General features: G+C 48.3%; 1 long non-coding RNA gene across 2 annotated transcripts in view; it reads left to right on the forward strand.

Moving 5' to 3' along the window:
• Positions 1-14667: 14667 nt before the first annotated feature.
• LOC124482136 overlaps positions 14668-15110 on the forward strand; it is a 3993-nt gene continuing 3550 nt past the window's right edge. For both annotated transcript variants that reach the window (XR_006957714.1, XR_006957715.1), the window contains exon 1: positions 14668-15051. This is a non-coding gene — a long non-coding RNA (uncharacterized LOC124482136). The remainder of the gene's footprint in view (positions 15052-15110) is intronic.

Consider the following 15110-nt stretch of genomic DNA (forward strand, 5'->3'; position numbering starts at 1 on the left):
GGGGACAGAGAGGAGAGCAGGGATTAGAGAATGCCAGGAGCAGCTAACAGTTACAGTCAAAATAGAATGAGATCCCCACCGGTCAAGTGTGGACTAGTGCAGCAATTTAACAGAGCAAAAAGGGTATTTGATGTAGCCCCACACACCAAAACAACGACAGCCCCCCTCAGTTGGAACATGAAATCTGTTCCAGGGGAAAGAACTCTAAAGTAGGTTATACTTATACGAATAAGGATGAAAACAGCCAGTCCCCCGTTGTCTCCAACTAGTAATAAAAACTATAACAGTAACAATATACAGCAACGGAACTATAATAATAATAATACTAACAATATACAGTAACATACAATATACACAGAATGCAGTACATTAGATGCAGCACATGTTCCTTAAACAGTGTGTGATGGATGAGTAGCTTGGCTGTTTGTGGCGCTCGTGCTTCAGAGGGTGGACTCGCATGGTGACAGCCATCCTTGCCACCCCAACACCACTCCCTCCTTCTCTTTCATTTCCACCAATCAGGGCCCCGTGCTGGGGCCACGCAGGGCCATCGGGACAGTGACACTGTCACGGCAGAGCAGGGACATCGGGGAGGTCATGCCAATTACTCTACGTTGCTTCACCAAGTGCACACTGGGAGTCATACATAATTCAAGGAAAGGCTTTCAAATTAAACGTCCCACACGTTCACCATGGGCAGAACCTCAGCGCAGGGAGAAGACAGGGCCACTCTGGAGGTGTCAGGGTTTGATTTGGTCTTTTTTATGCAGTTGAGCAGGAAACGTTCATGCAAATACCAATGCAATGATTGTACAACAAACAAAAAAAACATTCACGCTAACCCCCCCCCGAGCACGTCCATCTCTTGCCATCTCATTTTTTCTGTTTCACACACGTGCGCGCGCACACACACACACACACACGGTATGCAGGCAAGTGTGCTTCATTGATCCTCTCTATCTATTCATCTGTAAAGAAGCATGGATCCCAAGGTTGTTTCATGGTCAAATACATGACTGTACAGCACAGTAACATTCCAGGCCAGTTAAAAGCCTGTTATTCTCCTGTTTACCCAGCACAGCATTGTATCACGTCTCCTTGGGTCTCGAAGGCTTTCTTAGGAAGGCTGTGATGACGAGGAGCAGCCATGACTATCCCAGGGATGTCGCTGATGGATATACTCCTTAATGATCTGACCAGCAATCTCACTGTAATGGCCTTCTTTGGGATGGAAGAGCAGGCTTTGATGGATTTCAAAAGGAGGAACGGGGAGGGAGGGAGGGAGGGAGGGAGGGAGGGAGGGAGGGAGGGAGGGAGGGAGGGAGGGAGGGAGGGAGGGAGGGAGGGAGGGAGGGAGGGATGGCTCTGATATTCTTCTGTTGAGTGATTCAGTCAGGTGACCCACCAGGGATCAATAATTAAGAGCTCAGAGCAGCAGAGTAGGAAGAGGACAAGAGAAGAATGCTGTTGTTCCTTATCTCATGTTGAGACACACAGCTGGCGTGTACAACATCTCCCTGGCTGTAACTTCATTGATGCGACATATTTATGTGTAGATTATTCAATCACAAAGATTGCAATTGCAATAATTGTTAGTATAGTGTTCTAATCGTGCCTGATCTCTATGTATAAAATGTCCAGTTCATACTTATGATACTATATGTCTATGAAGAGCTTCAGTATATTAATAAAACGACCAGATCTGTAGGATGGCCATCAAAGAGAATATTCCAAAGAGAGTGAGAGCCGTCTGAAACTATCCTCCATGGTTATGGGCAGAGAGACAGCTAATAAAAGCAAATGCTTTTGCTCGTTGAAAGCCTTATCTAAATATGATTAACTTGGCCACACTAAAGTGCCGGTGGCAATGAACGCCAATCTGCTGAATGGAGAGAGAGTAAAAATCCCGGTGAGCATCGCTTCAAGAAACAGCAGGAGGGGATTTTTTTCATCTCTCTCTCTTTTCTCTCTCTCTCTCTCTCTCTCTCTCTCTCTCTCTCTCTCTTTCTCTCTCTCTCTCTCTCTCTCTCTCTCTGTCTCTTTTCTCTTTTCTCTTTGTCTCTTTGTCCATCTCTCCCTTTCACTTGCCATCACACCTTCTCCTCGCCCTCCTCCCTACCATATGCATCTCTCTCTTTCACACTCTCCCTCTTTCCCTCCTTCCCTCCCTCTTTCCCTCCTTCCCTCCCTCCCTTCCTCTCTCTCTCTCTCTCTCTCTCTCTCTTCTCATTAGACACCCAGGAGCAGGAAGACTGAGGGCTCTGTCTCTCTAACAAGCTGCAGTAAATGTCACACCTCCATCTGACAGAAACACCTTTCCAACCCGTGCAGGTGATTCTTTCCGCAGGGTGTGGAAAAGAGGGACGGATGGCTGAACCTGACCACTAATCATCCTCCTGTATTCACCATCCAGACAAGAAGCAGACGGAGGAGCAGAAGAAGAAGAAGAAAAAAAGAACACGATGTCACCCAGGCCGTAATACCACCAATGGACGGAAATCTTTTCAGACGATTTTGATCCGGAGACGTAGAGGTCATCGATTAACCCCTCTGAACGACTCCAGGTTGCTAGCGGTAACATTGCTCTCCTGGGGGTGCTGACACCCCCACTTTGTTGCGGTATCAAATGATGATGATTACAGTGATAGCTGAGTGAAACAGACAGAGGACAGGGGAGCACATTAAGAATGACAATGTTATGGCTCGGACAGATAGGCTGATAGATCAGCAGAGGCTGTAAATGACTCGTCTGACCTTCCCAGCCAGCTAGTCTCAAATCACGTCTGTCAATCACCCAGAATAACACAGGGGTTGAAGCTCCTGTGTCAAAATGGACGCCCTTTTCTTTGAGGGTGTTTGGAGTCGTCAACATCGGCAAAAGACAGATGTCCTGATGTCCTCAGGCAAAATTTGCTTTAGTATTGTCTTTTATCAGTGGTTGCCCTAAAAACCCATGGAATATATATATAAATATGTAGGTCCACCCCATCTCTCTCTCTCCTTCCCTGTCTCTCCCCCTGTCTCTCTCTCTTTCACACTCCCTCCCTCTCCTGCTCTCTGTTTCCATCTGTGTTCTCTATCTGGTAATAAAGCCCTTGTGTCGAGCCATGTCCAGACAGGACCTGGCCTGCATGGTTTGCCTCACACAGCAGCTTTGGAGCCCCAACGTTGAGAGAGAGATCAGAAAGAGAGCACAGGGCCAGTTGGGGTGAGACTCTCTCTTCTTTAACACCTCTCCTCCTCTGCCTTTTCTGAGACCTCTCACCGGTCTCCAAAATCGATTTCTCCGCTCAGCAGGCCCTTAAAGAGAACGCGGGAAGGAGGGGGATGCAAGGAAGAGAGAGAGAGAGAGGAGGGCTGAGAGAAGGAGGAATGGAGGAATGGAGGAATGGAAAGAGAGGAAAGGGCTCTGCACGGTGGGAGAGGATGAGAGCAGGTGGATGACGGGAAGTGTTGCTTTCAGCCCATCGCTGCGGAGGGCTGGACGTGGAGGTGTCGGCAGGGCCTCCTCTCAGAACCTCCTATCACAAAAAGACATGGGGTTTGGCAGGCAACTTCACACAAGGCATTGAACTGTACCTTATGTGGAACAAAATGGCCCAACTTCTATGCATGGCACGTTAGACAGTACATACAAATGAAACCTTACATACAGGACACAACCTGTAACAGACCTCTGTTTTGTTTTCGTTTTTTATGACATACCAGGTCATAAATGGAGAACGATTTGTTTATGGCTCAAGGGTGAAACAATAAAATTCTGTATGTGATTATATAACAGTTCAAAAGGGTTTCTTTTCCAGTGTTTTGTATCTATACAAACAGAATGAAGGCCTGAAAGTGTTACGAACTGATGAAACACTTCAATCATCTTCTGGCTGGAGAGGAAAAAATGACATGAAAAGATCCACAATCTCTCTTCTTCAAGTCTCCATTACTCTGACTCCTACAGCAGCAATAACAGATTAACGACCCTCCGCGTGGGTGACATGACACCTGGGCTGTCTCTCTGCTGAACCTCCTCCAGAGGGGCCCCACTGCATGCAGGACCCAGGGAGAGCATTCTGGAAGGCTGGTGAATGTTGGATGTGCCTGGCTGTGGTGGTCAGATGAGTCTTCCAAGTGAGCAGGGCCCTAAGGCATGTGCTTGTTCAACCATGGGACCCTTCAGGGCACAAATGACCCAAGGTTAGCACCGGCTCCCAGCACACAATCTGAACCTCTCGCTCTCTTTCTCACTCTCTTGCTCTCCCTCCCCCTCTCTCAGTAACATAACTGGACACACACGTACACACACAAACACACACACACACATTTGTGATTGTCTGGTTACAGTCCTGCCCTGCCATCCAGTTCCTTATCCGTGAGAGTAATGGTGTTGTAATGGCATTGTCTTTCTCTCTCTCTCAACCTGTCAATATTCCTCTCAGCCACTGCTTCAAAGGTCAAGGTCACAGACGTATACTGTTACTGTAGCACCACCAACCCCCTCTCCTCCTCCTCCTCCTCACCATCTCTCTCCTCCTCCCCTCCTCTTCATCCCTGTCCTACTCTTTTTCCCCTCCGTTTTCTCCTTCCCCACCTCCTCCTCCATCCCCCTCCTTCACTCCCCCCCCCCCCAGCCATGGCTGGTCTATTAGTGTTCTCCTCAGCCGAGTAGACAGGCATGTCGCTTTATTGTTTGAACATGTCCAAGTCCACACCAGCCAACTTCCACTGTCTTATTGGACCTGTAGGAATGCCAGCTCTTACTGGCAGACTCCCCTCAGTGTGAGAGAGTGGAAAGCAGTTTTAAAGTAATTGCCATGTAATTGTCCTGAACAGAGTGACACGAGGGGGTTGCTGTGTCTCTGTGTCCCCAGGAGGCAGTCAGTGTAATCAGGCCGCTGTGGGATGATGCTGACCCTCCGGGCACGGTGTTGAGGAAGGTAGGCTGGCACAGGGTTCATCGATTTCCAGGTGATGTTTTGGACATCGATTCAACCCAGAGTGGGCCTCTTCTCTTCCTGTCCTCTTCACCTGTCCTTGTTGGAGGGCAGTGTTGTGTGTGTGTGTGTGTGTGGAGGGTGAGTGTGTGTGTGTGTGTGGTGTGTGTGTGTGTGTGTGGAGGGTGTGTGTTTGTGTGTGTTTGTGTGTGTGTGTGTGTGTGTGTGTGTGTGTGCGTGGGTGTGTGTGTGTGTGGAGGGTGAGTGTGTGCGTGTGTGTGTGTGTGTGTGTGTGTGTGTGTGTGTGTGTGTGTGTGTGTGTGTGTGTGTGTGTGTGTGTGTGTGTGGAAGGTAGGTATGTGTGTGTGTGTGTATCTGTGTGTGTGTTTTTCGTCTGTCTTGTGGATACAGGTCATATGGGGGACAGTTAAAATTAGGTTTGAACTCCAGATAGAAGTTAATCATTGAAGCTGGTTTCGGATTGTTTAACTCGTCAATGCAGAAATACTAAACGACAAAGAACTGTGCTTGAGGTCATTAGGTACAGTACTCTGTCCAATCATACCACCACAGACTGTTAAAGTAAAGTAGGCATGCCTCTCAACTCTGCTAGACCAATCCAGATGTACTTCGGTGCCAGCTGTACATTACATTTCCACTGGTTAACATACAGTACATTACAATGGCTCTACAGTGTTTCCTCTTACAGGTGACTCTCTCTCTCTCAGCGCCGTAGTTAACTACGTACTGGGATTTCAGGTATGGAAACTGCTGTGCTGTCACAAAACACACGCTTCAGCCCACCACAATGTCTCATCGCACCACGCACCAAACACCACACTGCATCAGTTCGGGCAAACCGGACAGCTGCGGTCCAGTTCCAGTCTTGCTTCCATCAGGCAAAGACTGACCCAGATGCATCTAGTTCAGTCCTCAGACACTGGGGAGGGGAACCAGGTCAGAGCTGTTGTTGTGACCAGCAGGGCCATCGGGCCTCATGCCCAGAACTGCACGTCCCAGGGGTCTGATTTTAGAACATGAAGAAATACTCCCCCACACACACACGCACACTGAATGCACACACGCATACACAACACGGCCACACATGCAAGTGCACTCACACGTGTACATACCCACCCAAGCACAAACAAAAATAGATCATTGCACACACACGCAAGCACGTCAACACGTCAGCATGTGAGCACGTACACACACACACACTCACTGCTATTTACTGAATTTGGCTCCTTCGGGGTGAGTTGCTGTGACCAGAGACTAAGGGTGAATCCCAATACTACCCTTACCCTTACCCTCACCCCTTACCCTTAGTTTTGCGCATTCCCTTAAGAGCTAGTGGTGTCCCAATACTCTTTTGGAGCTAGGGGTAGGGCTAAGATGAAGGGGTATACACCCCTTTAAAGCAAGTAAGATTGGGAGCTTACTCGAAACCTAGGGCTATGTGAACACTGCGCGACCGGCAACAATGGTGGACAGATCATCCAGAGAGTCCAATAAACGTAATATTTTCGGCTTAATTAGTTGATAAAAAAATAATGACAGTCTTGTTTTGTGGTATACACAGTCCTGTACATTTGCAACCATTTTTCTAATTGAAACGTTTCTAAAGATCGCTAGTTTGGTACGCTAATGTTACAGAGCTGATTTACACAACAGTCCCGCATTTCTCTGACTAGCATGTCTACAATTTTAAGTAAACTCCATTAGCAGCGAATTTAGTTTGATATCAGTGCATAACACTGCTTGCTTTGGAGATATCGAAACGTGCTACATGACATAGCCGTAACCAAGTGGCGCCCCATTTTTTACGGATATCTAGCCCTTACCCCTCAGTTTCGAGGGCCAAGGGCTAGTGGTAAATTAAGGGCTAGGGGTAAGGGGAAGGGGTAAGAGGGAGTAATGGGATTTGGCCTAAACCTGGGAATGTTGGAGGAGAGAAAGAGTCTGATGACTCCGAACCTCCTGAAAATACAGCCACAGACTAGAACACAGCCTGGGCTGCAGAGAGACTATCATACCTGATAGCCTCCCTATCTATCTATATTCATATGCCAAATTGTATTTGCGGAATCAGTTCTAAAGCAGCCGTTAAATAATCGATGCAGTCAAATCAATCTGGACTCATTGTAAGACCGACATTTGAAGACCAATAGTCTTTCAGATATTCTTTTACGTTTTTTCAGTGAATCTAGAGGTGAACGTCTTCCTCAGGAAGCACTACCTCCTCCCTCGTGTGTCTCTCCCCTGTCGCTCCAGCACAGGAGCGTTGGGATTGGCCAATGGATGGGACCAGGTTGCTTGTTTGAGAGCCATCCTCAGATCGGCCAGTAGACAGTCTCGGTGGCTGATCGGTAGGCGTTGCCGAGCATTGCCATGCCAACACCGCTCCCCAATGGCGTCCTGATTAACTGTGTGACGGCTGAGATGTGGCGAGTCCCACACCACACACGACAGTGACCCGGTAACCAGTGACTTATGGCGTTATATTTTTAAAATTGGCCTCTCCAGCGTGACTGATAAATCAACACACAGGTCATTAAATGGTTCATTATCCCTCTAATATGATTCATTGACTGCAACTGTGTGCGTGTGTGCGTGTGTGCATGTGTGCGTGTGTGAGTTTGTGTGTGTGTGTGTGTGTGTGTGTGTGTGTGAAGGAGAGGGCAGTGCCCATGGGCAGTAACACAGATGCCAGCTCAATCCACATGTTGGTGCTGTCCGTCAAATTGATTTATAGACGGACACTGCCATGGACATCCAAGAGGTCAGGGGTCACACTACACACACAATTTCAGCTTCTCTCTCTCTCCATCACTCTCTCTCGAGCTCTCTCTACCTCTTTTTCTATCACTATTTTTCTAACCTCCCAAGGGATGCAACCTCTCCGAGGACACACACACACACAGTGATATCTAGTACTGCATATCTAGGGCAGGATATTTGCCCCTGGTCTTTCCTATTTTGGCAGTTTCAGGGTCTCTAATGGGAGGAATCTGTGTGATCTGTGTGTTTGAGCACTTGTCAATAGGCAGCTTTGTCCGTGTTGCTTTTCTGTAGGCTGGCAGAGACAGACATAGCTCGGTTGCGGCATCGCAATCACACAGAGATGACTCTGGGAGGAGGGCTTAATGCCGTCCATCTCCTGCATCTCCATGGGCCCGTTCAAACACTGTCATCATAAGCGTGCTTTGGCTGTGTCTTTAATGTACAATTATAATGAATCTCTGTTCTTGGCATCAGAAGCATCAGTTCTAGGACGACCAATTATAGAAATGGTGGTGCAGGATGCGCTGCCAGGTTTTCTAAAAAGGTGGTCTCTCCACAGCGAGTCGCAGGCGCGCACTGAATCTGAAGTGTTTGTTGTATGAAGTGGCTTCTGGTCCTTCTTGGGAACGAGCCCCTCGTGCTCTTTGTCACTCAGCATGTCCTTTCCGCAGACACTGTTGTGGACTGAGTCAGATATAGTCGGCGAGAGACGTGCAAAACAGGACGCAGAGCAGCGATGAGGCGCGTGGGGAGGGGACGCTGAGCAGAGGGAGTAACACGGAGCGGACGGGGTCGATCAACACTTGAAAATGACATCCTCTGTATCTCCCAGCGGTCCTCTCTCCCGCCCTCCCTCTGCGGGGCTAATATGATGAGACTCACAGTGCTCGCTCTCTCCCCATCCGTCCATCCCTCCCTCCGTCCCGGTCCCTCCTCTTTTTCTCAGTTTTTCGACCGCTCTCTCGCTCACTCTCTTTCCCCTTCTTTCCCCATGTCTCTCTCTCTCTCTCTTTCTCTTCGCCGCCCCTCTCTGATTTTCACACAGAGCACACGCGGACTTGCACACTTCCGCCCTCCCTCCCTCTCTCTGACACATGCGTACCTGTTCTCGCTAACTCCATCCCTTGGAAGAATGCAGTCGTGAAACGGCAAAGATCACCGTTGCCGTTGTAACGCATTATTAATTGACGCGGCCGAGCGTGCGAGAGAGTGTGCGTTGCATGCGTTGGGAGCGTGCGGGCGTGAGTTGGCCTTCTTTGCTCAGGTTTGAGCCCCCCGCCGCGAGGCCCGCCTGCCTCTCACGAGGTGAGTGGAGAACAGAGAGGCAAGGCACTGCGTGCTGCATCTCATTACAGCCTCCATCCCCCACGATGCATCACTCCTATCGGTAGACGCATCATAAATTCACGGAGCCTCGTTGGGGGCCCGCGTCTAGAGAGACACGGGAAGACCGGGGAAGAATCTCCCATTAACGAGGCTACCTAACGTTTATTGCTATCCGTTCACAAGGCTGGGAAGGCTTTGGCTTGGCAGGGAGGAGGATTAACTAGCATGTTATCTCAAGGCAGTGCTGATTCACAGTCTGCACAGAGCCACTGCACGGGTGATGTGTGGATCGGATCCTTCGACAGCTGACATTCTGATTCAGTTGACTCCTGTATCTGTTTCATCTTTGAAGATGTTTCTGTGATCGGATAGATCTATGATGTGTTCAGTACGACACATCACATAGAAAAGTCTCAGGGTCAAAGGGTTGGTCTGGGTCCAGAGGTCCCACTAATAGTCTTCATTTCTTCTTCTTCGTCTTCCTCTAACTCTTCATTCCAGATTTGTTGTTAAGATGTGAAGGATCTCAACAACTCATGAAACACAACTACTGAAATCAAAATGGAAACACCCCATTGCACTCACTCTATTCATATGGAAACCAAGTGACAGCTTGTCCCGCACAAATAACAGTATTCATGTGTGTGGCAGTGTACGCATTCGTTATGCTAAGCATGCTTCTGACTTCCCTGTTCATCTGAGCGTTCCCTATTTGATCTATTTCTGACGGAGAAGCATCATTCAGTATGCTGAGAGGCTGAGCGGAATGCTAGCACTGCATGTAACACTGCAGCCTAATCAGAGAGAGAACCCTTATCTGTGAGACACACAAGAGAATGAGAGAAGGACACACACAGCTGTACACAAATATGGAACACACACACACGCACGTACACACACACACACAATCTGTGTTGATTGTTTGTCTTTATTGGTTGTTGTCCCCCCCCTCACCCCCCCCCCCCCACCCCCCCCCAACCCTGGGGGATCTATCTAGTGACAACATTGCCGCCTAGTGGCAGTCCAAGCAGTCAAGAAGCTACCATGGGCAGCTGGGAGGAAAATAACTGAATAATACCCACACATTCAGTTACACATGAAGATATTTGATGGTGCAGGTGAGGAGAAGAGAGGACAGGAGAGGAGAGAGGAGAAAATGAGAGGTAAGGAAAGGTGAGGGAAAGAGAGGTGAGGTGAAGAGAGGCAAGAAGAGGAGAGTTGAAAACATAGCCACCACAGTGTATTAAGTGATACAAAAGGTAATTTGAGCCAGCCGCACAGAGATACAACTCTGGGAGCAGTAAGCCTGTGTCACACACTCTAAATTACTCTTCTGCTACAGAAATACAATCTCCTTTGGAGCATTTAGCGGTATTGGAAAGGAGAGAGAGAGCATGTCTGCACAACAATATTACAGAATTGCCCAAGCCTTTTTGCTGATGAGAAAAGAGAGTTAGCAAAACGGAAAGAGAGATAGGGAGAGAGAGGGAGAGAGGAGGAGAAGGGGAGAGGGAGTGAGTGAGAGATGAAGATAGATAACTAGGCAGAAAATGACATCAATATCTTCAGAGACTGTGAGGGAGTTTGTCACCACACACAGGATTGTCTCTTTCGCTCACTCAGAAATACACGTACGTCTGTGCTATATCTGGTCTGATGGAGCTCTTTCTCCAGTTATTTCTCCTCCTCCTGCTCTTTCTGCTTCTCAATATCACCCTCTTTGTGTCTTCACTGAGGGCTTGGTGAGAGAAATCTGCACAATAACCCACAGGTCAATGCTGGACTCTGTGAAAACGTCTTTGTGGAGGCGGTGGTGTGTGCATTCATGTGTGTGTCTGTTAGAAATGCTCGAAAATGTGAAATCTTTACGGTAATGACAGATGGTTAAGGATGAGATGAGTGAAGCTGAGGTTAGTTGCAAAAAAAAAGAATTTACAAAAGGAACGTGAAACCTGATCCCCAGGCCTGAAACAGTCTGTTACCAAAGGTTTACTATTGGCTGCCTGTGTGTGTGTTGTGTGTGTGTTGTGTGTGAGGCTGGGGGCTGACTGGAGATGGGACGGCCGGGACTGTTGCTGGAGCTGACTAGGCGGGCTGAGGCAAAGGCTGGGACTGAGGTTATGGCTGAGGAAGAGGCTGTCTGTGGCTGGGGCTGGGGATGAGGCTGGAGCTGTCTTCCTTGTTTCCTCTGAAGACAGGCTCGGGTGGTAGACCAATAGAGCAGACAGGATACATACAAATGCAAGAGATAAATGATCTGTCACACTCTGACTCTTTCTCCCCCTCTTTCTCTCTTTCTCTCTCTCTCCCCGCTTAATTTCTGTCTTACTCGCTCGATCCATCTCTTTTTGGCACACCGCAGTGCCTATCCGATAAATAAACATGGGGACATCTTTCCATTGTTTAGCGTGTCAGCGGCGTGTCGGCCAATCCTAGCAGGAGGCCAGGAGGCCTGGATTATGCATATGCTGGGTGTTTCAGTGGTGCACCTCCAGCAGGGCCAACATGTCTCGTTACACCTGGGAAACAGCTGGCCATGGGGAGGGCTAGGACACAGGAAGCTATCCAGCCAGGAGCTACGGGGGGTGAGCAGGGGGGGGCAACACGGAGGAGATGTGTGTGTGTGTGTGTCTGTGTGTGTAGGTGTAGGTGTAGGTGCGTGTGAGCGAAAAAAGGGAGCGAGTCAGCAGGGAGAAGGAAACAGAGGAGTGTGGTGCTGAGGCAGAAGTCGTGAGTTGAAGTGAGGCAGTACCTCCATGGCTCTCTCCCGCTTCGTGTGTTTGTGAAACAGAGCAATGTAGAGACACTGTGCCGCCACTGAAGCTGGCTGATGACTCGCGTCTGCTCTCCCTGTCCTCCTCTGCCAGCAGGTCCGGAGCTCCCCAAAGGCACAGAGGCGTGATGCAGAGATGGATGCAAACACCCCTCGTCCTTGGACCCGGTTGTACTACACGCCGCAGCAGAGATAACAACATCCTCAACAGACACACCGTATGGATTGATTCAATTTGGGCCGTGCTCCACTCTGTAAAGAAGACAGGGGGGCTGGAGGCGCGGGAGAGAGGGATGAAGGGCAGGGGAGTCGAAGAGGGATGTTTGGAGGGAGGGCGGGAAGGAGGGAAGGACAGAGGAGAAGACAGAGGACGAGAGGATGCTTTCAATTTAGTTTGTTCAGTGGGCTATGGAGGAAGAAGAGATATTGGCCCTGTGGGCCTGTATAGGTTTTTACAGGTTGAAGAGGGGAGCCGGGGAGGAAGACAGGCAGGCAGGAAGGCAGGAAGGAAGGAAGGAAGGAAGGAAGGAAGGAAGGAAGGAAGGAAGGAAGGAAGGAAGGAAGGAAGGAAGGAAGGAAGGAAGGAAGGAAGGAAGGAAGGAAGGAAGGAAGGAAGGAAGGAAGGAAGGAAGGATAGAAATGATGGAGGAGGATGGAGACCAGACTGTGTTAATTGGAAGAAATCTGAGCTTTGAGGCTGTGTGTTTATGTATGTGTGTGTGTGTGTGTGTGTGTCGCATGGGGGGGGGGGGGGGGGGCATACGGGAGGTTGTGTTGTTCATTAACCTGCCTATTAGGAGGCTACCTTGGAGGCATTTGAAAGATATAAGGGGTTCGTGTGTGAAAGTGTGTATGCCAAGGTCTGATCCCTTGCTGTTGATCCAGATCATTATCATGCTGGACTTAGCTCCAGACACAGGGACCAGGGACCGGGGTAGAGACACTCCGACAACCAGGGAGGAGAGAGAGGAAGAGGGGGTGGAGAGAGATAGAGAGCAAGCGAGGAAGAGATGGAAAGGGGGTGTTGTATTTACAGTAATAGGTAGAGGTAGACAGGAAGATGTTTAGAGATTGTGTAAGTGTTGCTGAGACTCAGGAGAGCCTGACTCCTTGCTGTAGAGGGTCACCAGGTTGAGCCGTTCACCCTTCACATTTATGGGATAATGGCTCCAAAAGGAGCAAAATGACAAAACATGACCTGCATCGTTGTCTCTGAACCACCCTGTTGCGCAATTAGAGCATTTTACTGAAGAAAGCGCTCTCAGACAGATCCAAACTGTTAAAATGGTAATGGCTCAGAGCTGAATGCAGCCTCAATGGAGTGTTTGCCTAATAACTAATAAATGCCCCTCTCTTTAGGCTGTCATGTCTCTTTCCTGTCCTGTCTTCTAATTTCCTCTCTTCCCTTCTCTCCTCTCTTCTCTTCTCCCCTTCCCTCTCCTCTCTTCTCTTCTTCTTCTCACTCCACTTTTCTCCTTTTTCCTCTTCCTTCCTCACTTCTCTCCTCTGCTCAGTTTTCTCCTCTCCTCCAGTTATGAAGCATTTATCTGGTTGATTGACACAGATCAGAAGACTTACGTGCTGTTGGAGCATGGAGGTCACTTCTGTTCACAGACAGATTAGCCACTTGTTCAAGGAGCAGAGCTCCAGATGCTCCCTGCCTTGCGGGTGTGGCCCCAGCCAGAGAATCACTGCTGTTTCAGAGTTCCATTTTTCTGTCTAAACTACTAAGTTTGTGTGGAACAGCTGCCACCTGTGGTTTAATTGTCAAGTCACTGCTTGTTTTGTGAAGGCAGACTAACTGTTAAGTAGTACCAGTCTGATAATAGCCTTTGAGATGGACCTATAATCACCCACTTGGAGAGAAGGTTATCTCAATCCAGATGAAGTCAAATGCTTGAACACAAACTACTACCTTCTACAGAGACTTCCATTCCATTACATCTCAACAAGCCCCATGTGTTGGGTGAAAAGGCAGCTTGTGTGTGTATGTGTGTGTGTGTGTGTGTGTGCATGTGTGTTTGTTTTTCTCTCTGTCCAGTCTAGACATGTACTCATGGATTCACCCACCTGTGGCAAAGTGCTACCTACATGGCTGTGACAGTTGTCAAGTATTTTGCATTCATCTGCTGTGAATCACCCTCGGACAGTTTCCGCCCTGACTGAGAGAGAAATAAGATCATGAAAATTATACTACGCAGACAGACAATGTGGAGAAGGAAATGGAGAGAGAGAGAGGAAGAGCAAACGGGAAAGAAAATGAGCGAGAAAGAAAGCGAGGAAAAGAGATGAGGGAGGGGATAAAGAGAAAGGGGAGGACGTGATCATTGAAATGAAAGCAAACCTATTCTGCTGAGACGTTATTAAAGCAATTGATTCGAGGTTTGAAGCCACCCCTAGACAAAGGTTGAGAGAAGAAGCAGAAAGGAAGTCATTTGACGGGAGCTGTTTCAAAGTGGCACACTTCCTCAAGTGAGACTGCCTGTGTGAATATGGTATCTGGAATGAACTGTCTGCTCAATATGTCCATTTCATCCTGATAGGCAACTCCATGCCGGTGGATAACCGAATATTATGTTTCCTCATGTAGTCTAGGAAGGGTTCTAGTCATACTGTCTCAGATTCCCCAACAACAATCTCTTCTTACATGTTGAGGTGCATAGAAAACAGGAAGGGAGAATAATGACGAGCAGGAGAGTGCACAATGTTTGCCAAAATAGATTTTAGCAGCGGACCATCAATCACCAAACCCTTTTAGTATCCTTGGTAGCAATTCCTTCCTAATGTCAGCATCAGTTACAAACCACACATACTCTCATGCCCTCAGTGACTGTTGACAGAGAGCGTTCGGATGTGAGACATCTAGGAACCTCGCCATGAAATTGAGAAATGTTTTCAAATGTGAAAAGGCTTCCAGCCTTCAGCGGGGTATTCCAAAATAGAAGAACATATTTGTTTGTTTTTCAGAGCAGAAAACCTAGAGAGCATTTGCTTCTGGACAAGTTGGTTGACTCACAAAAGAGAAAAGCAATCGCCTCAGGAGTGACTCAAGACTTGCACATGCTCCGTTCTCTAGTGCGTTCCTGTGGACTGACGGGCACACGACTGACACAACGCCTCATGCGTTGTCTCTAAATAAAGACGAGCCTTGAACATGTGGCCGCTCATTATCCACTGTCAACAGGCCGCTCTAGGCTCTGTCCCTACCTGCCGTCACACCGTGAAGACTAGACATCATCGAGAGTGAGAAATGTTTAATTATTATAATAATATATTATGTTACATGGCATTATTATAATTAT

The sequence above is a fragment of the Hypomesus transpacificus genome, chromosome 19 (genome assembly GCF_021917145.1).
Source record: "Hypomesus transpacificus isolate Combined female chromosome 19, fHypTra1, whole genome shotgun sequence".
Classification (NCBI taxonomy): Eukaryota; Metazoa; Chordata; class Actinopteri; order Osmeriformes; family Osmeridae; genus Hypomesus; species Hypomesus transpacificus.